Source organism: Melanotaenia boesemani, chromosome 17 (genome assembly GCF_017639745.1).
Source record: "Melanotaenia boesemani isolate fMelBoe1 chromosome 17, fMelBoe1.pri, whole genome shotgun sequence".
In the NCBI taxonomy this organism is placed as follows: Eukaryota; Metazoa; Chordata; class Actinopteri; order Atheriniformes; family Melanotaeniidae; genus Melanotaenia; species Melanotaenia boesemani.
The window spans coordinates 30,126,912-30,149,228 of record NC_055698.1 but is presented as its reverse complement, the minus strand read 5'-3'; the positions used below and the strand labels follow the sequence as shown (position 1 = coordinate 30,149,228).

The 22,317-nt window shown below is 39.2% G+C and overlaps 1 protein-coding gene and 1 long non-coding RNA gene across 8 annotated transcripts in view; one reads left to right on the top strand and one right to left on the bottom strand.

The window, feature by feature from the left end:
* LOC121628256 (POU domain, class 2, transcription factor 2) overlaps positions 1-22,317 on the bottom strand; it is a 108,336-nt gene that overhangs the window by 46,867 nt on the left and 39,152 nt on the right. The gene's annotated exons all lie outside the window — the stretch shown is intronic.
* LOC121628257 lies at positions 27-6,345 on the top strand. Its single transcript, XR_006008115.1, has 3 exons — positions 27-36; positions 3,066-3,069; positions 6,260-6,345. It is a non-coding gene; the product is annotated as an uncharacterized LOC121628257 (long non-coding RNA).

Sequence of the window (22,317 nt, the reverse complement as noted above, 5' to 3'; positions counted from 1 at the left end):
TTCTGACTTTTCTTTTTGTTAATCCCTGACTTGTTTGTTAGATCACACTTGTGGAACTTCTTTGCTTTATTAACAACCAATCTGGCCATAAATATTCCTACTTCTCCGTGATCTCACGGCCCTATTTTGCTCAACAAAACGTGATGGCTCTGGTCACAAAGCAGCGGAGTACATACAGAACGTTGACCTTTCTTTCATTGTCGCGCCCCACTCGGCTTCATATAGAACTATGTAATTACAGGATGGCCTTGCTATGCCCCCCTTCCCCTCAACCCAGCGTTTAATTGCTTGTCTGCATGCTGTGTACATCTCAGATATTTGCCTTTATTTGCAGAACTGGACTTCTGACATCCAAACAAGCAGCTGAATAAGAAGAAAACTATTCATATGTTTTTCTTTTAGGCATTTGTTCTTATTTGAAAAGAAATATCATTTCTAAAGTTTTCAACTAATTCCTCAGAAGTTGTGGAGATAAGAGAATTAAAAGCTTTGAAAGACAAATCTTTCTCATTCTGTTTTTTTTTTAAATTATTTTAGATGAAGTGCCACATGTGAACAGAGTTTTGTTGGGTCATTTTATTAACATGAAAGAGTTTAAATTAAACAGCACAGCATATAGTACAACCTACAACCTAGAACCTGGGGGACCGAGCTTTATTGTTGCCTGTCCTCTCTGGAAGTCACTTCCCAAAGACATCCGTAGATATCTGACCTGACATTGTTAAAAAAAAAAAAATTCACTAAAACATATCGTCTAAAGATTTGAATGATTTAAATGAATTTATGTGAAGATGTATCCTAAGAATTTTAATAGGTTTAATTTTGTTGTTTTGAATGTAAAGCATTTTTCTTCTTGTTTTCTTGCTGTAAAGCGTCTTTGAGTGTCCTGAAAAGTGCTCTATAAATAAAAATTATTATTATTATTATTAAAATGAAAGCAACAACTGTGTAAAACTGACTTTTAGACTCTTACGAACCCAATTCCTAACAAAGTTGGGACTCGAAATACAATGATCTGGGAATGTCATGAACCCATATTTTATTTGAAACAGAACATTTACACATATCAGATTTTGAAAGTGAGACATTTTCCAAAATTTTATAGAAAATATGAGCTTATTTTAAATTTAAAGACAGCAATATGTCTGTAAAAAGTAGTTCCAGGTGATGTTTAGCATCGTGTAGCATCTCCTCTGTAAACGTCTGGAAGAGGAACGTTGTCCCATTCTAGTCTGATGCAGGATTCTAGCTGCTCTACAGTCCTGGACCTTGGTTGCTGGACTTCTGCTTCCATGATGCTCCAGATGTTGTGTATTGGTGGAAGGTCTGGACTGCAGGCAGGCCAGTTCAGCAGCCGGACTCTTCTCCTGTGGAGCCATGCTGCTGTGATGGATGCAGGATGTGGTTCAGCATCGTCTTGTTGAAATCTGCAAGGCCTTCCCTGAAAGAGACGTTGTCTGGATGGGAGCAGGATGTTGTTCTAAAGCCTCCATGTACTTTTCAGCATTGATGGAGCTTCACAGATGTGGAAGCTGCCCACGCCATAGGCACTAATGCAGCCCCATGCCATCAGAGATGCAGCTTTTCACCTGTCCACTGATAACAAGCTGGATGCTCCCTCTCCTCTTTAGTCTGCAGGACACGCCGTCCATGCTTTCCACAAACTACTTCACATCTTCATCCATCTGACCACAGAACAATTTTCCACTTTGTCTCAGACATTTGGTCCAGGGAAGAAGGTGCTGTTTCTGGATCCTGTTCGTATCCAGCTTCTTCTTTGCATGATAGAGCTTTAACCAACAATTGTGGATTTTAGGGTGAAATGTATTCACAGTCAGGTATTTCTGGAAGTCTTTCTGATCCCATGCTGTGGTTTCCAGAAGAGAATCATGTCTGCTTTTATGCAGCGCTGCCTATAGACCCCAAGATCACCAGCATCTAGTTTGACCTTCGCCTTGTCCCGTGTGCACAGAGATTCCTCCTGATTCTCTCAATGTTTTGATGATATAATACATGTGATATTATATCAGGCTATTCAGTTCAGTCCTACGAGGGCCGCAATCCAGCAGGTTTTCCATGTATACGCTGCTTCAACACACCTGACTCAAACTAGATGGATTCTACAGCCAATCAAGTTCTGTACTGGAAAATCTGCTGAACTGAAAGCCCTGCTGTAGACGGGATCTCCCAAATATTCTCAATTTTATGTTGAGAAACTTTTTTCTAAAGTGTTTTCACAACTTTAAGACCCAGTTTTGTCTCAGACTGGTGAACCTCTGTCCATCTTCCATCTGAGAGACTCTTCCTCTCTGAAATGCTCCTTTTATACCCAGTCATATTCTGACCTGTTGCTGATCGATCTAAAGTGTTGTCAAGAGGTTCCTCAAGCTGTTTTTCATTTGTACCAGTTACTTTTCCAGCCTTTGTTGCTCCTGTTCCAACTTTTTTACAGACATGTTGTCTGCCATCAGATTCATAATCAGCTCGTATTTTCAATGAAATCACAAAATGTCTCAATTTCCACATCTGACATGCTGTTTATCTTCTACTGGGAATAAAATACGAGTCGATAAGATTTACAAATTATTTACATTTTACACAGCATCCCCCTTTATTTTGGAATTGGGATTGTAAAAATAAATCTAGAGTGTGTAGTAGTTTCAGGTGTTATTAAAAAAAAACTGGCAAACGTGTATTTATAAATCTGTTTAACATCAGACTAAATCCTTTTTAATAAATACAAATTCCCCACTGGCTGCACAAAGCAGAATGACTGGATTTATTCATCGTTTCATTTTATGGCACTTTACCTGGCTTTTATCAGTGTTTTGATGTAGAAGCTAATTTTTGGATTCATATTTGTCCTTTTTATTGTCTGTTTTAATAATTCATAAGACCTCAGAATGCCATTGAATAGAGTTCCCTCTCAGTATAAATAAGAGGATCGAGTGAATGAAAGGAAAGAAAAATCAATAACCACTCGAGCGATGCACTCAAATTACAGCTATCATAAAGTACTTGACACAAACCGAATAAAACCACAGCACAATTCATCAAGAAACCAGCTGAGTGCAGCCTTTTATTCTCTAAACAAGTTGCAAACCAAGACAAATAAAAGCTTCAACAAGTCATTTTTACCTTGTAAGTTATTTAATAAATCTGACCAGAGAAATTGAGTTTATTGTTTGTGTACCATTTTGAGCAAAGCGCCTTTTCCACCTGTAATACACCAGTTTGCTCACACTTCTGTTGAGACCATTTAATGTGATTGTAGGAGTCTCAGTACGTATCAGTTACATGTGATTGAATTTGCTGTGGTTGTGCAGGATTGGATGTCAAACTGGAAAGAAACTTCCGAACAGTCAAGAATCTGATGAATGAGAATCCAGAAAGAAAAATTCTCTCTTGGCTCAACAAACCAACAAAGGATGTTATTCATCTTGCTTATTTATATATTTTAAATGTATCCTGCAGGGAATATACATAATAAGCAAAGTTAAAACCAGCATATAACGTAAGAATGCTGCTCATCTTCTTAATGTTCAAAGTTTTCCTGGGAAAACATGAGTGTGAGCTGTTCACCTGGTCCTAAACTCTTCAGATTATGTTCTGATGGGAAGAAAGCTCAACCCACAGCCCCAAACTCCAGGTACCAGACAGACTGTCTTGGCAGTATGAGGTCAACCCATTCAATGGAACTGTCTGGTCATAATGGCTAACCAGTGTAGAGTATTTTTCATTTTTTTGGTGAGAAATCAACTATGTGGTGTACTTTTGTTGCACATATGTAACTTCATGTGTTTAAATTTGAAGCTAAAAGCTTCAGCTGAGTTTATGTATCTTCTAGAGAGAGAAATTATCCTCTTTTAAAGTGAAAAATTATAAAGCAGGCAGACAGAAACAGTCATTAATCTCTTGGACGTGGTTGCATTTGCATGATCGTACTTATCACAGCTTTATTTGTTATTTCATCACAAATACCTGCAGTTACAATTATGTTTCATATACTTGTTGCTGTTCATTTTTTCTCTTTTAGTCTTCTTAAAGGTGCTCCTGATGATTTCTCTGCTTTGTTTTCTTACAGAAGGCATAATATGTTTTTCTACACCTGTAAAGAAGTTTATTTTTTCTCCTATTTAACCTCTTCCTTTGTTCCCTGTCAGGTCAGCATGAATACTTAATTCAGAGATAACCAGATTAATCAAGTATAAAGGGAGCTTATATTCAAAAAGCTTTATTCCTTAATATCCAGGAAGCTCCCCCCTTGGTAAAGCAAATTTGTTTGGCACAACAGAGCAGGTGGACAGGACAAAAGTATAAAAATCAATTAAAAAACCCCAATTACTACTCTCATTTAATTTTCATTCCACGAATAAACTTAAAATAAGTTTTGATGTCACAAATTAGTTTTTCAAAAATACGTTTGACCATTTAAGCAAAGACTTGTCCTCTGATTTTCTGTTTGTAAATGTTTCTGCTGAAGCTACAGAGTTTTTGTTTTAGGCTGTTTTATTCTGTTCACAGCTTTCAACATTGACTTGGTTAAGTTCTGCTTCAGCCAGGTCTCTGAAATGTTGATCTCAGTTAAAACAAAAAAAGTTAAAGAAAATGTGTTGAACTTCTCTGTTTCAGATATAACAGAGTGGAAGGAGTTTATTTCAGCTTCTGAATGTCATCAAAGAAGAAAAACAGTAGATAAAAGTTGTGACACTTGCAGATCCACAGATACGGTGACTAAAACTATAAGTAGTCATGTAATGTTGTCATCACAATGTGTGTCGTCTCCCTCCTGACTCTGTGTTTGCGTGTTGATCAAACTTTGTACAGTTGAACATTTGAATATTTGTGTAAGAGTGTGTGTTTGCACTCTGAGGCCAGCCATGTGGGCTGGAGTGTTTACATTCGCTGACAGGGGGGCACACGGGGTGATATCTCACGGTAATCAATGAACAAGGAATGAGGAGGAGGTGGGGAAGCGGGGGGATCGAAAGTGAGGGCTAGGAAAAAAAAAAATCGGTAAGGAAAGCAGTTATCTCCTGTCATTAACGAAGGGATTCCCGCATGGAGCGAGGGGGGCGGCTGGCAGGTAGCGTAGAGGAAAGACCTGTATTCATTGAGAAAAAACACTGCGTGTTTGGCATGAAGAGAAAGCAGACAATTATCTATATTGATTAAAGCCAGCCAGCCAGCACGAAGAAGACAGAAAACTATGGCTGGATCAATAGCAAGGCAGGAAAGGAGGGAGGGATGTAGAGGAGAGGAAAAAGGGATAGATGCAGACTGATGGAATGGCGAGGGCTTCGGGAGACAACGGGACAGATGAAAAAGAGAGCAAAAAGATGGAGTATTACGAGCAGATAAAAAGAGAAAATGAATTAAAGAGAGATGAGGGATGGAGTGAAGAAAAGATGACTGGCGAGAAATCTCAGCGCGAGGACGAGGTCGATGGATTTAACAGGGAGACGGTTAAAGTTGTTATGGAAACGATGGCTGGATATTTGATGACTTAGCATGTAATCATACTTGAAGAAGAGAGTACGAGAAGATCGATAAGAACAACTGTACCTGAAGATGGTCGGATTTAGGATGGGAGAAGAGCTGAGGATGAGGGAAAGCTCGGATGGAGGGATAGCAGAGGAAGATAAGGGTGCAGGAAGCTGAGATTTGTTACTAAACATTAAAGCACAAATTAACATGATCTGGCTTTTTGTGAATGTTTTTTTGCGTCAGCAGTCAGAAGGGTGTCGGAAACAGTTACCATGGAAACATGGCTCTGGCTTGATACTCAGCTTAGATACACGATTTTTTTAAGGCAAAAATTAATTAGTCGGTATAAACTTATTTATAAAGAAATGAAATAACTGCCTATCCAGGAAAGGAAACTGACACTAGGGGGACCACCTTTAGCTTAGATTCCAGCAGAATTCTCTGACATTGTTCCTATAAGCTACTGCATGGTTTCCATCCAGACTTGCGTTAATTTTTCCTCCAAGATCTTGTAGTGATGATGGGAGAGTCTGACCACTACACAAAGCCTCCTTCATTATATCTACAAAGACTCCTCAGTGGGGTTCAGGTCTGGACTCTGGTGGCCAATCCATGTGTGGAAACGATGTCCACTGTTCCTGAAACCACTCTTTCATAACTCTGAGCCCCATGAATCCTGCAATGTCATCTGGAATAGAGCCGTGTCGTCAGCGAAGATGGAATAACCTGCTCATTCAGTATATTCAGGTTATCAGCTGACCTCATTCTTTAGACACATAATGTTGCTGAACCTAGACCTGAACCTAGACCTGAACCTAGACCTGACGAGCTGCAGCAACCTCAGATCCCAGACTGCCCGACATGCTTGTACAGTCGGCTCCTAGGCATGAAGGCTGCATCCCTTCCATCTGCCTCTCTTCTTACCCTGATGCTCCCATCACTTCTGGAACAGAGTAAATCTGGACTCAGTCAGACCACATGACTTCTTCCATTGCTCCAGAGTCCAATCTTTATGCTCCCTAGAAAACTGAAACCCTTTTTTCCTCCGTTTAGCCTCACTGATTAGTGGTTTTCTTATGGCTCCACAGCTGTTCAGTCTCAATCCTTTGAGTTCCTTGTGTTGTTTTTTTTTCTATTTGATTTTACCAAACGTTAAAGTGGATTGCTGATCACCATCACTGAGGATTTTTTCCAACCATTTTTTTCTCTGAAAGACAATAATTCCCCACTATCCAGCCAGGTTTTAGTAGTTGTGGCATCTCCTTAGATTCAGATGTTTTCTTTGCTTGATGCCATTCATTTTACCTTTCTGAAGCAGATCATCTTTTCCGTGACTACAGGATGTGTCTTCTCACACGAAAAGCTGCTCACTGCATCAGGTCAGGTTAAATAACTAGTTGCCAGCTGAAACATCATCATCCATGCAGTAATTATGTCTCTATGGGAGGCTCTTAACTATTTGTTTAGTTAAATACAGTTGGTGACTTTCTTCTTTAAACTTATGTTTACTATTTAACTCGAACCATCACTTCTTTCTTTCTAAACACTCCTTTCTTAACCCCCCTCTTCTCTTCTCCTTCACTCTTTAACTTTCATCCACAATTTTTCCATCACAGTTTGCCTCTCCCTGCTCTTTATTTCTCTCCTCACTTCTTTCTCCATCCATCTCACCTTCCACAGGGTTCAGCCTGATGTCACCAAGGTGCTGTAGTGAGCAATATGGAGGATTGTAGGTCTGGGGCAAAATGGCCCTTAAATGGCTCTGAAACTCACACTGGCTTTATTGATGCTCTGGCCTGTAGCCAGCTCTCCACAGTATGCGTGTGTGTGTGTGTGTGTGTGTGTGTGTGTGTGTGAGTGGCACTGATTGCTATGTTGATGATACAGAACAGTCCCACACCTCCCTGAAAGCTTCAGATGCTGCAGAGAGAAAGGTGAAAAACACAACGCTGACTTGCACCAAACTGGTTGTTAATAGAAAAACATGCTTAAAAAATCATATAAAATCATCATAAAGTCAGAGTTCATGTTTTGCAGCTTTGAATTCAGGGTTTGATGTATTCAGTGAGGCATCATGCAACACGCTGCAAGCATTGCACCCATTCGCTCTGCTCCGATTATCTATGTATCATCTAAAATGTTCCTCCCTTACTCTCAGCTTGTGAAGGTCTTACAACAAAGAAAAATAAATTATTGGTGAAAGTTGCAGATGAAACCAAATAAATTCTTTTTAAAGGTTATAAGTGATCTGAAAGAGTCTGCAGACAAAAAATCAGCTGTAAAAAAGTTGCTCATAGGATTTGACTCATCTGAGTGTCGAATAAATTTGAAGAAAATATTTAGGAAATGCACAGAAATGGATCCATCAGCTACCTGGAGACAATGAAGAAGGCAAACCTGATAGCAAACTTTAGGAAAGGAGACAAACAACTACTGGCTTCATAAATTCAGCCATGACAGCAAAATGTTCACAAAGCTGTTTCCACTCCTCTTTTTTCTGCTTCAACTCCTCTAAAAAAAACAAAAACAACTTCAAAATAAACAAAGTCAAGTGGTTTTTAAATCTACTTTTTGTGATGAACACATATAAAAAATATACATCTAAAATTAATACCATTACTTATACTAATTACTCCTCAACTCCAAACCATCCCTATTCACCCACCTCAGCGACCCAGAAAACAGCTGCCAGCATGTTAGAGTATATACTGCACATTACTGGTACAATAATATCAGTAAAAGGTAGGATGTATCTATCCGGTGAGGAAATGTCTCATCTAAGATCTGAAACATTACAGATGTGAGATGGAAAGACTTTGGTGAAACATTATTTATGGCATATTGTTTATTAAACAGTGTAGAGTAGAGAAGAGAGAGGAAAAGAAGTTGCAGCATTTCCAGAACCAGGGTCATGATGAGTACATTGGTCAGCATCCTGAAGACCACACAGAGAAACGGTTAGGATGGATTTCACTCCTAGACTGTGGAGAACTGGACCGGCTTTACCTGACCGGCTTTACTCCTAGTTTTAAACTCCAACGTAACTTTATACGTATGATTTATAAGAATGTTTGTAAAATAACTAGGGAGATGTTATGTTTTAGAGAATATAAAATCCTACAGTGTAAACCTCTTATTTAGATTTCAAGCTGCTTTCTCGTTTCAGTTTGTTGGTTTAAAACCTAAAACCCTTTAATGTCCTTCATTACGACTTCTTAAAACTATAATGATTCTTATTAAAAATATGAGGACGTAAAGCTGCCTGAGTCACACTGTATCTACCACTTAGTTTGGGTGTGAAATGCCAGAAGAAAGTTTGCTTTATTACATCACTTTTTCAAGTTTGATCACTTAACTATTGTTACTACATGTTAACTCTTATAACTAAAATCTGTTAAAAAGCTTTAATTCTGATTGATATTCTAAGGAAATAAAAAACCTACTTTTTTTAGTGTTAACATTAAAGGGTTAACACTAACTCAAGTGGAAATAGACTCCAGACGCAAAAGATGAACCAGCATTGTGTTAACACATAACAAAATAACTTAGAAAATTAAAGATAACACAGATTTATAAAGAGAAAATATTTGATTTGGAGCAACACTGTGATTACCTAAGAGCTGTTAGATGAAGTCTTGGCATATCTCAGCATAGTGTCCTCAAAACATTTGAGGAAACTGGACAAGTGGAAGATAAAAGAAGAAAAACTACTGCAGATGAATATAAAAGTAATGTCCTGAAGAAATAAGAACAAATCCAGCAAAGACCTGAACCAAGACCTGGTTGAAATATCTGGACCTTCAGATAAACCATCCACTGTTGGTCGAAGCCTCATCAGAAATGGTCTCCATGGAAACGTAGCTGTCAAGAAGTCATTCTTCAGGAAGGGAAACAGGGCTGAGGTATGTCACATGACACAAGAACAGGTCTGATGGAGGGATGGATCCTCTCCAGAACCTGGACCTCAAAATTACTGAGTCAGTGTGAAATAATTTAAATAGAGAACACAATTACAAGCAGAAACATCCTAAGAGGAGGTTTGGAAAGTCCTTCAAGAAGTCTCGAGAACTGTTCCTCAAGACAAGGGTCTGGGATCTGTGGAAGAATAAAGCTGCTCAGATCTTTTTTTTTTTTTTTTTTACTGTGTTTTTGCATTTTGAACATATTTTCATTCATGTTTGCATGTTTTTTTTTTATTCTTCACCTACTTCCCGTTATCCTGGAAATATATAAAGAAATGAGAGTTTTGTGCAGGACTAACCTGGATGGTGCATCTGCTGATGCAATCATCTTTAAACCAGAACTGAAATCAGCATGCTGGTTCAAACAAAAACAACAAAAAACTCTTCTATCTATTCTACTTGTTCCCTGAGTTCCACTCTGTGCAGATACACACTCACACACACATGAATACATATGAACAGCCTCAGTCAGTCACACATGGTTAGGACTCTCATCCACATTCTGGCTGAATGTCTACCTTCTTTTTCTCCAGCTGACGTTGGCACGTTATCATGGACATAATGCAACACAAAGCAGTGTTCATGCACCCCCTCCACACACACACACACGCACAGAGCCTTCACTCTGGTGTCTCACTGTCACACAAACTCCATGTCTTTTAAAGTTCGGAAATCTCACCACCACCTCAACCCTCTGAGAATAATATTCAATTCAACGGTTCAAAATGAGAAATGCAGCTTTTTAATACCTGCTGCACATAAATGATATGCAGATAGTTATTACCACATCATATTTTCATTCAACCAACAGAAAAAGATGAATTATTTTAATATGCTGCCATGAAGATGCCTCAGTAACTAGCCTTACTTTGATATTGCCTCTGACGTGCGATTGATGAATGACTGAATTCAATAAAATAAAATCTGCTCCGGTAGACTTGATGAAATTCGGAACGCAAATGTGTGTTAAAGTATGTTTTCTATAAGGGGCCGGGGTGCGCAGGGTTGCCGTGGTTATACAGAGCTGGGGGGATCATGCTTATGAAAAATAAATTTCAAAAAGCCAGCATTACCTCTGCTGAGGCCTGAGCTCCAGCCTTTGCATTTCAATGTGAGGTGCAGCCTCCATTATTTATAACGCTTTACACCTCAAAACCACAGCCTACCTCACTCCCTCCGACTCTCTCCACCACCTCATCCCCATAGTAACCACTAACCCTGGGTCTCCAGAAACGCTACAGACGGAGTCAGACAGCAGTCTGTGGGATGGTTCGGTACCAGCAGGCATTTGATGGGCGACATCATGCAGTTAGCTCAAAACTCCATGTGATGCTAAAACATGACATTTAAGCATCTCTGGAGACCAGCAGGACAATTTTATGAAACAGGACTTTTCTCAACTTTAATTCTGATGTGTCTGTACTATTTTTTTCCTGAGATGCCACACATCCATGTCAAAATGTTTGCCAAGCTCATCTCTGTCACTCTGCCTCAGTTTCACTTGACAAGCTGGATGCTACACATCGAGCACTGTGCAGAATATCCACAGTGAGCTGAAACCAACCATCTAAAACCTAAAGTCCCTACAGATACCAAAGGCAATTATGCCACAATTCAGTTTTCAGATATTTGTGGATCATCTGTAAATATTAAGACAATGGCAGAAAACCTAAAGCAAAAGAAAAATAAAACACTCAGTGTTTTATAGCTGTTTAACAAGATGTTATCAACCTGTGCCGTCACATCGGAGAAACCTTGAAATGTATAAACTTGTTAATGAACAATATCTTTGAAGTCGCAACCTCGAAGATAATGGTTTTGTTTTCTTTGGTGGCTCTTATGGTGATAAGCAGCAATAGCAGGTGGGTTTTTCAGTGTCACTTCCAAGAAATCTGAACAGTATCTTTCAGATGACACAAAGCCAACCAAGGAATCCATGGAGCCGGGGGTAACACGCCTTAGGAGATGGTAATTATGACATCAGGTCAAAATACTGTAAAATAAAGAGGTTATATACAACCTTAGGAAACTACTGTGCAATAAAAGGGCAGAACTCACAACAAAAGCTAAACCGAAACATAAACCCAACATGTGGCCTTTAATACACCTCAGACTGCATCTCTTCCCTCGACTGAGTCTTTAACCAGAGAAAGTCAGTTACTCTGAGGAGGAAAAGCAAGAACTTTACTCCATCTGAAAGAAACCTGCACATATATATTCATGCACATGTGTATATTTCACCACCTTTCAAGCAAAGTGGTTCCAGTTCTCGTCCTGGGCTGGTATTCTTAGAGCCAGTTCATAGCTGGTTCGGGCTAAGAACTGGTTTGTTTATTTGTTTTGAATTTGCTCGGTTCTGCAGTAAGAAGTCTTTATATGGGAGGAAAACTGAACCAGATGTTTTGATTGTTTTTTTTTTAATAATTCCACCAACTCTTGACACTCTCTTCAACAGAAGCTAATTTTGTTAGCTTCGTCACAAGCTAGCTCGCTAGCTTGATGCTTAATACTACTTAAATGGAAATGCTGCAGTTCCCTTACATATTCACTGGATAAGGGAAATCCTTATTTGAGTTAAACTAAAAAAGATCTGATAAATAGTATAAAAATATGCAAGGTTTTTCTTAAACATCTTAAACTAAACTTTGCTAACATTTCTGACTTCAAGGCAGAGATCCTGAATCCTGGTCCTTGAGGCCAGTGTCCTGCAGGTTTTAGAATTTTCCCTGCTGCAACACATCTGACTTAAATCAACGGCTAATTAGCAGACTTGATATCAAGCTCTGCAGAAGCCTGAGTCTGAACCGGTTGTGTTGCAGCAGGGAAACTTCTATAACCTGCAAGACTCCAACCTCGAGGACCAGGATTCAGGATCCCTGACTTAAGGCTTTATCAGGGTATCGCACGTGTGTTATTTGTTTAAATTTAAATTTGCTTAATTTGTGAAAATAGTTGTTAGTTTTTCTCTTAAGATTGAATCTCACTGAGCTACCTCCTAACATTTCTTTCAAACCAAAATATTGCTAAAATTAAAGAATAATTTTAGGTTTTATTTCTTCTTCCTATCTGAAAAATCAATTCTATCTAAAAAAAAAGCAACAAAGAGGACTGGTTTGTTTCTACAGCAACATTATGTCACTTTAAACATCTCTTCCAACACATGTCTGCTATCCATCCAGTGTATTCTGAATTTCTGTAAAAGACCAGCGCTTGAGATATTGAAAATGGTGGGAACACTGGCTGTATCTAAAAAAGCATCCAGCCAAGCAAACTAAAACTTAACAGCATGCTTATTGGATAAATAAAGAACAACTTTAAACCTTTAAACTCAAGTGTGCTGGCCATTTGTTGAAATGACATGGAACCACTTAGAGGTAAATTTGAACGATGGAAAAACTGGAGGGAAACATCAGAGTACGTCTGATCTGCAGGGCCTGTTAAAACCCATAAAGATATAATAGCTGCAAGTACAACAGAGATATTAAATACCACTTAAAAGTTTGACAAAATGAAAATGTGGAGTGTTTGTGTATGCATGATGTATGACTGTGTTACTTTGTGTGTCATTTTCTCCGTAATGATGTCTAGTGTTTAGGAAGATGGCTGCAGAGAGCCCAGCATGCTGGTGCAAATAATGAAGAAAATGGAGCACAATCAGGGCATCTTGGCTAATTTTGGCTGCAGTATTTTGCACTACTGATTCACTCTTATTGCTGTTTTCGGCAAATGATAGCAGCTGTTAGCTGGAAAGCTTGAAAAGCTACACAACTTACGGGATATCAAACGTCTGACACAGATAAGACTTAACTGTATAACACAGAGGAGCAGTTAGTTAAATTTTGGCTTATGTCTGTTGGTTATGCTTCCTGGGCTTATTTTGCTTTACACCTGTTAGTTTACATATTCTTGCATGCATACTTGATTTTTTATATTTTTTATTCATTTGTTTTTCTTGCTAAGTTTTAATTTGGCTTCTTGGACTTTTTACCTTTTGTCCTTTGCTCACTACTCATCTGCTTTGTCCATCATTCTGACTGCCTCCTTGTGTTCTGAATCTCTATTTAATGTCTAAACACTAATTTCAAGTAAATATGATGCATCAAAATGGCCATAATCATAGCCATGACATAGATATTAGAAAAAAAGGTTAAATTGCTCATGTTCAGATAATTTTAATCCAATTATTTTGACATAACAGAATTTTTGTTGACTTTCCTCCTCTATAGCATTAATACCGACTCGCAAAGAGCATGTTTTGCACACTTCAATAAGCACTGTATAAAAGCCACGGTGCCCTTGAGGATCATCTTTACCATGTTTATGGTCTCTTCAGAGCAAAGCTGCAACACAACCATAATCGGAGATACAAGAAAACATAATAAAAGCATAATTCAAAAGGAAAGGACAAACTTTAACAGGCCAAGCTGCTTTTTTGAAGTTCAAATGTGGCTGAACTCTGTGGAACGCTGCATTGTTCAGAAGGCTGGCCGGCGCAGTGCTGTGCTGGTGGCCCTGCATGCAGTTAAATTGTAAAATGAAACTAATGTAATAACCACAGAGCCTAGAAGGGATGAGCCTTTTCATGGTGGAAGATTTATAGTTTGCGAGCGCACAAGAATCTCCATTTCCTGAATTAGAAGGGAACTGACCCTGGCCCAGTGACAATAGTTTGTGTGTGGCGTTAGAACATCTGCCAGACATTAGTCAAGCACACCATCCTCTAAATGATGGAGCTTCTGAGGGGGTTGTAAATTACAATGAGAACGAGGGGCAACATCCATCAGTCCATCCATCCATCTGTGTGTGTGTGTGTGTGTCCAGAGCATTGGACAAAGAGCCTGCTGCTGCTATATGCTGACCAAAACCTCTGATGGTCAGACTTAATGAACCTTACCCCATCCCCACCCCCGACTTCATCTCTCTCTCACACACACACACACACAAACACATATAGATACATACATTTAAACACACAGCACCCATCCCCCCCACGGCCCTCTCCTCTCCAGCTCTACCTTGGCCTGCAGAAGCTGTGTCACTGCTAATATTGACGACCCCCCCTTGCTCTCGCTCTCTGCCTACATCCCTCCCTCCCTCCCTCCCTCCCTCCCACCAGCTTTGGCCAGCAACCACTGTTGTCCACATCTCACCTCATCCATAGTAGACAGTATTGATTTTCAGCACGGAAAATAAAAAAGGCCATGAATTTTAATGCCTCACTGTCTGTCTGTCTGTCGCCCTCCTGCTCTCTTAGTGCTCATCTTTACCTCCTCTCCTTTTATTCAAAGAGCCATCTCTTCCTTCCCCTCGCTCTGATGTAGCTCTCTCTGTCCCTTTCCCTCTGACTTTCTTTCTTTCCTTCCTTCTTTCTTCTTTGACCAGTGATCTCTCTCTCTTCACATGAACAAATCCACCCACTGCTATTCTCTTATTCTATTTTTTTTATACAGGTCTTTTCCTGAGGGAAGGAAAAAGGAGGGGAGGAGGCAGGTGTGGAGGATGCAGTGATATTTGTTTGTGTTTAGATCATCAGCCATTTCCTAACGTATGCAGGACCAATTATTAACTGAAATTATTTGAAGATATTGTGTTATTTAAAAGCTTGTTAAACTTTCTGAAACACCCCAGAAAAATCTTTGTATTTTTTTCTAAATCACAAAATGTGGCTGAAACACACCTTTTACCTTCGACTACAACTGCAGCAGAGATCTGTTGGATTTTTCCTGCTTTTTGATGCTTATTAAGGCAGAGAGGAGCCGGCAGTGAGCTCCTCATCTGACGCTAGCTAATGCGCCACAGAAAAAACTACACAGTGAAACATGGAATCATGTTTCAACTTATACACTATTTTTTCATTTTAAAGTAAATAATATACATTCTGTGTGTAATTTCATCATTATGAAGGAAAAACACAGGGCTGGAGGGTGAAAACTGACAAGCTGAAGAATAGTGATTTCACCACTAAGGAGGAGAAAGTGTCAACTGCCATCAATGACAGGGTACGTGCTTCTGTCAGCGCTGATGGCGTATCATCAGTGGCAGGTTAAAAGCCTGGACAAAAAAAACAACTCTTTTTAGGAACAGTTGGAAGGTTTTCTGCAGAGTTTTTGCTAAATAAAGAACAGCAGGTTTTAATTCTTGTGGTAAAGATATTTTTTAAATTCAGAAACCTGGATATGAAGCTAATTTTATTTACTTAAATAAAATGTAAAACCACCATCACAAAAGTTGCGTTTTTCCATTATTAGTAATACACTGTTTATGTAACTGATAGGAAATGATTAACATGTCCAAAACGAGAGCATTTGTGAAACATCTTAAGCTGTGGATGGAAATTCGCTCCATGCCTGTGCCATTCATGTCCAATACATATTAAACTAAATAAAGAGCAAACTCCAGGATGCAGGACGACTGCAGCTTCTTAAATGGTTTATAGCCTGCATGTATTTTAAAGCATACCTGTATTTGTTGTAAGTCATGTATTTCTGTTTTAGGTGAAAGTAAAGGTTGCAGCCACCAGTCTTTAGATCCATCCACCGGTTTATGGGACATTTCATTCAATCTGGGAGTCACATACTGATGTAGTTACACCTTACATGTTAAAAGTTTAGTTCCTGTTTGTATCATTTAATATTTTTATCCCTTGTATTTAGGCCTCAAAAATTTTCTTTCTGCATGAACATAGATGCATCTGACCCGAAGACCCGGAACCCTTTCACAACAAAGTTCTGTACTGTACGCTGTTTCAATAAAATCAGAAAAAAAACAAAACTAAATCAACAACAAACGTCTGACCAAATAATCAATAAGCCTCAGAATACCATGAAAGAAAAAAAAGACGTGGACAAAAGTGGAGCTGGACGTCTTTCCAGCTACCAAAGAAGCCGACCACTAGCCTCCGACCTGTTTTATGTCAGCGGGCGTTAACGTCCTAACCTCTGAGCTGTGGCATGATTATCTACTCTGTCATCCGAATATAGATTATTGTTTATTTTGGGAAACAGATTAAATGAAGCCTGATGGCTTGACCATCAACTTGCAGGAGCTGTTGATATTTACTTGTTAAAAAAAAGCACCATGACGTGAGAATGGAGTCGGTGCCAGAACCAGAACCAGAACCAGAACCAGAACCAGAACCAGAACCAGAACCAGGTCTGTGTAAAAGCACTAACACGGACCTCCCTCTTCTTCTTCTTCTTCTTCTTCTTCTTCTTCTTCTTCGGCTTCTTTATTGCAGGTGGTTTATTTCTTCTTCTCGATTTTTGTGCCACTTTTTTAAAAGTTTATTTTATTTAATTTTATTCTACCTTTATTTTTTCTGGTTAAACGTTTAAGAACCAGTTCTCACTTGCACACATGACTTGGCTCACACACACACATCCATTAGGCAACACTGCTTAGCTGCATCGTTTGCCTACTACAGTATCAGATGCTCAAAATGCTCCGAAAATGGGTCAATTTCTATTAAAACAGGAAAAAATCAGAAACAAAGTGCTGCAGCAACTGAGGGAAATGATGAATCTGAGCTGAAGCAACCGAAAACAGACGTGAAGACGCCTGAGAGGAAGCCAACAAGCAGACGGGCAAAACAAGATGCACACAGGAAAGTTCAAGAAAACTAGAACAATGAGGTATATGCTTCATATTTTGGCTGGCGTATGTTTTAAGGTAAAAGTGGTTGTCCTCTTTGTCTTGTCAATGTGGCTATCACAGAAAAAAAGAGTTTGGTGTCTTCTACACAATCACCCGAGATGATGGGTACACACTGTAGTGGTTGCCTGTACATATTATGGTTAAATGTGTAGTTCTAAACTGCATCCTGCGGTTTTTACCAGCTATAAGATAAATATTATAAATCATAGATTTAATTATATAAATGATAAAACTGTGAAAAAATGTCTATGATGATAAAAAAAAAACTCTTCAAGTGCAAGTCTTTGAAGAATTTGACCAACTTATTAGATTAAAACATGAAGTATTTTCCCTTTTAAATCCTTGGTTCTGAGTTGCCAGTTAGTGTAAATCCCATTAATTTCTTCCTGTTTGACAAAGGTGACTTATATTTGTACTTCTACTTTTATTCTTGACTACATTCAAATACGGACTCTCACTGAGGTAAATACAAAATTTGCACTATTATAATAAATAATACTTCTATTTAAACAAAACTCGTCCTTTTAGAAATCATCCAGGCATGCTGTCAAATGGGTCAGGGACAGAGTGTTTTCATATATATACATTTATAAACATTTATACACAGTTATAGAAGCATCCTTAACCTCAGAAACGTGTCAAGCCACTGACAAAATGAGAATGGGCTGCAAATAAAGAAAGAATCCAAACTAATTGAAGCATTTAGGACAAGCAATCACTTTTTAGCTTAAGTTTCATTGATGTTTAGGCAGAATAGTGTCTTACAACAGCTGGAAAGTTTTTTTATTGCTTTTCAATTCAATCAATTCTTTAGAAAAAACCTTGTTAGATAAAAAATATTTCTGCCTGTAACAACTATTTCTACCACTTACTTAACTGCAAAAAACAGAAGTAAATAAGACTATCAGCTATATATTATTCATACACAGACACATACAGATATAAATGGAAAAACATGGGCAGAGACGGGTTCTTTTGTCCGATACATTCGTTTTGTATCCTGAGCATAAAGCACTGGCTCATATGAAAAATAACAAGACTGGCTTGTCTGTGCACTGACTACATACATCTGAGAACAGCCATTACCAGCTGGTTAGTTTTGGCTCAAAGAGGCCAGATGTCATCTTCCATTTGCTGGATAACCTTCAGGCCAGCTCAATCAACTGTCAATTGGGATGCTTTCAAAACAAACTCCAGCCCATTATCGGCAAGAATGCCACAAACACTAGCAGCGGGTTAAATGTCAGATTCCTGCAGAAATGGTTTTCCCCACTTAGCGTATCCTTGGACTTTGTGTGCATCTCTTCAAGGAATGTCACATTAAGCTTTTTCCATGAAAAAGGAGAAACGAAACAAAAACACTCCCCAAAAAACACATATTTGTATGTTTCCTAAAGGAAATCTAAGAAGAATGCACAAGGTGCAACGTTTGAATTCATTTATTTATTTATTTATTATTTCACACAAAGTGAGTGTTTTATTCATTTCAGGGTTTCTTCTGCAGTGTTGTGCCAGGACAATGGATGTATTTTTTTGTTTAATGAAAGCTTAGTTATTTTTCTGCAGATGGCTCAATCATTGCATTCATTCACTATTTATTATCTACAAACTGAAGGGCAATGTGTATGTGATTAATTCAGTTTTTAGAGGAGATAATAGGAGCTGTGTCTGTGAAAATACAAAGTGTCCCGTTAGAGAAAAAAATGCAGCAGTTTGGAAGACTTTTAACTTTGAGTTTAAAAGGTTAAATTACCTCCTTCACCACAACTAAAACTGAATGCACCATAATTTATATTTTTACAAAAACAAACAAAAAAACAACATAATTTTCAGGCCTCCTTTACTGACAATTCACTCAAACACAAGGAGCCTCCCTATCTTGTTAATCCACTCAGCCACTCAATGTCAAGTCCACCGTCTGTGCGTCCGTCTGGCTAGCTGACCCAAGCCCCACCCACCTTGACCCTGACCCTGAGCCCAAACGCAGCCACCCCCACAGCAGGCCTCTCGGTGAAGGACAAAGGATGAAAAAAATGGAACAATATGAAAACTGTGACATGCTGCAAAGCTTTAAATGATCTTACCTCATTTATGGGGAAAAAAAGAGGGATAAAAACAGATTAGCTGGATGAAAAGTTCAGTATTAGGTGGAATAAATAAATAAAAATAATAAAAGATGCCATTATCTAAGAAATTATGAGTGATTTTTTTGTAGAATTTGCAGTTTATTCTTCAATATCTTGAAATATTTAATCTGTTTTCAACATTGGAACTGAAATAAAAACCAACAGTCCAATGGCCGAATCTTTAACCAGAACATACGTTTCACTTCTTCTCCACTAACAAGACGTCCGGGCCTCATAACAGATGGAATCCCTGGTAACAGCAGACATGTTTGCTATAGTAGAGCTGACCCCTGCATATGACCCCCAGCCTATCCCAAACCACCGGCCAACCACCTCTCAATGACCCCTGATAAAAAATGAGCATCCAAACACAGGTTCTCCCTCCCTCCCCCTGATCCTTGCTGCCTGCCAGATCTGGTCTGCTGTGGTCTGGCTTGACCCCGCATGGCCTGGCCCGTCCCGGGACTTGAACTTGAGACTTGACACAACAGCCCGGCCAGGCGTGGACAGATGAAAGCGAAGAATAGGCGAGTGACGGGGGTCGCTTGCATATGAATCATGGGGGGCAAAGCAGAGGAGGAGGTGTGGGGTTAGGGGGTTAAGGGTAAAAGGTCAACCCCCCGCATCCCGGAGTGCCACGCGGACCGCTCCCTAACTGACGAGCAGACAAAGAGCATGAGGAGGAGGGAGGGGGATCTGGATGACACGGACCCCTCCGACCCCTGCCACAATGGAAGGAAGGAGAAAGCCGGAGAAATGAACACATATGAACGTGGACGCACAAGCAGATGCACCAACCAACTCTGCTTGACTCATGTGCAAAGAAGCCAAAGGACAAAAGCACTAATTCAGGAGCACGTGGACGTGCTCATTTAAGCCCATTTCATCAGAAAAAGATGCACATGAGCAAACAGAAAGAAGACATTTCTAACAATATTTTATTATTTCTAAATTCAAATGCTGACATTTGTGCAAACAAAGCTATTGACTCAGTAACTGTTCTGATATTCAGACAGATTTGGCAGAAATAACACAAATTAATCATCAACAGCTCCGGCTAGAATTTGACAGCTGATGAGGCAACTCAACTAAAAGCGTCACCCCGTCCTCTAATAAATGTTTCATTTAATGAGTGATATTGATTTCCACATAGGTTGCAAGTTGCAGAAACAGAGCAGAATAAAACAAAATGCCTCAACAATCAAACATCATCTGTAGAATTACCACTGTTTTGCCTCCAGTCAGATCGCTCTCAGAGAAGATTTCTAATTCGGATTTCTGAATTAGAAATCTAATTTAACACAGTTTTGCTTTTGCAATCAGTTGTTTACTTTGTCACTATTTTCTTCACCAGAGAACGTGCACGATGCCTCACATCCCTCCATGTATAGTGATGCAGAGTGTATCCTGCCACCAATCAGCTGACTTTCAAAAGTTGCGTCAGACATGCTGGATCTCTTCCTGCTGGGCATTACCTTTCTACAGACTGATAGACGGTGAGTATTTGTGTTTTTCCAGGCTTTTCATTCCGTTTTAAAGTCACACATTTGGTGTTTTGTGAAAAGACAGGAAGACTTTTGAGTTAACAGCTCATCAGCCAGTGTGCATGCAATCAGACAAAACAATACAGCTGAGGAAAACAGTGGTTAGCTAACCAGGTCTGCAATGCAAAAGTCTTCAATTTAACTACTATGAAAATTTTAAAGTTTGAACTGTTTTAGTTGGAGAATAATTTGTACTTCTGTGGCCTCCTGCTGCCTAGCGTTTAGCTTGGCTCAAACATCACGAATTCCTTCAGATTCTCCAAACTGGGAGCACTCTGATAGCTGCCTGCTAGACATGAGACACTTTCTACTCATGCATATGCTTCAAAACAACCAAAATGTCTCTTTAAGAGAAGCAAATGTTAAATAAGGCTCTGCTAAAAGAAGAAGTACTTATTAAAACTTCTTAAGTGAAAGTAAAAAAAAGTACAGGATCTATAATGTACTTCAAGTATAAAAGTAATATGCAACTCTTTATGTAAACAATTTCACCAGTTGTTTCAATGCAAAGTCAAATAATCCTAAAACATTAACATCAGCATCCATTAGTTCTATCAACCAAGACCACACATCTGCTCCATCTGTAGTAGTTTGCGGTTCAATCAAGTCTTCTCGGTTTGTTTTAAAGTTTCACACATTGTCTCCTGTGTGGTGACGGATTCTGCAAGGAGGTTGTCATTTCTGAATGTTTCTCTCCCATCCATGTGAGCTGACATTGACGAAGGGAAGAGGCACAGTCTTTGAAAATTAAGCATGAAGGTTCTAATTCCACCAAAGATGGCTTGATGAGGTTTGGTTCTGTAAACTCTGTTACGTTTCTGCAGCCAATGATATCCTTACCTGCTAGGCCGGTAAAAGCCGGATAGCGACAGATGTGTCAGCTACATATTAGCATGCTTGGACACATTCCTTTAATGATAACCGTGACCGGGAAAGCCACCCTGGTCATCAGGATCCCTTCCACCCTACACCTCCTTTGAGCTGCTACCTTCAAGCAGCCATTACAAAGTGCAGCTCATTCCCTTTGCCATAACCACCCTGAACAATGTCAAGTACATACATCTATCTACCCATCTATCTATCTACCTATCTATGGTATATCTAAACATGGTGCTTAGGAGAGTTGCACAGAAAATGACGATTCTTTTAGCCAATGAATGGATTACAGTGCGTTAAGCTCCACCTTTTGGGGCTCGATCGGTACGACCGAGACCTCAATGAAAGGATCCCAAAAAAGTTTGATGGGTCAGATCAGTTTCCCCCAGTTTTTTGCCGGTGGAAACGGGACTTAATGTCAGTCAAGTGCACTAAAACTAAAGCAACTGAAACTGCAGATATTTTGCGTTTAAATGTTGGGAATAAAAGTGAAAAGTTGTCAAAGAAATATCCACTCTAGTAAAGTACAGATACCTGAAAACTCTGCTGGAGTGTTTGTACTTCATTAGTTTCAACCTCTGCTTGTCACATTCCTGAAATTGAAGTGTTGTGTCAGACAAGTGAGGCAGTTTGATTGTACAAGTATTTCCCAGCTGTATGACTAAGGCC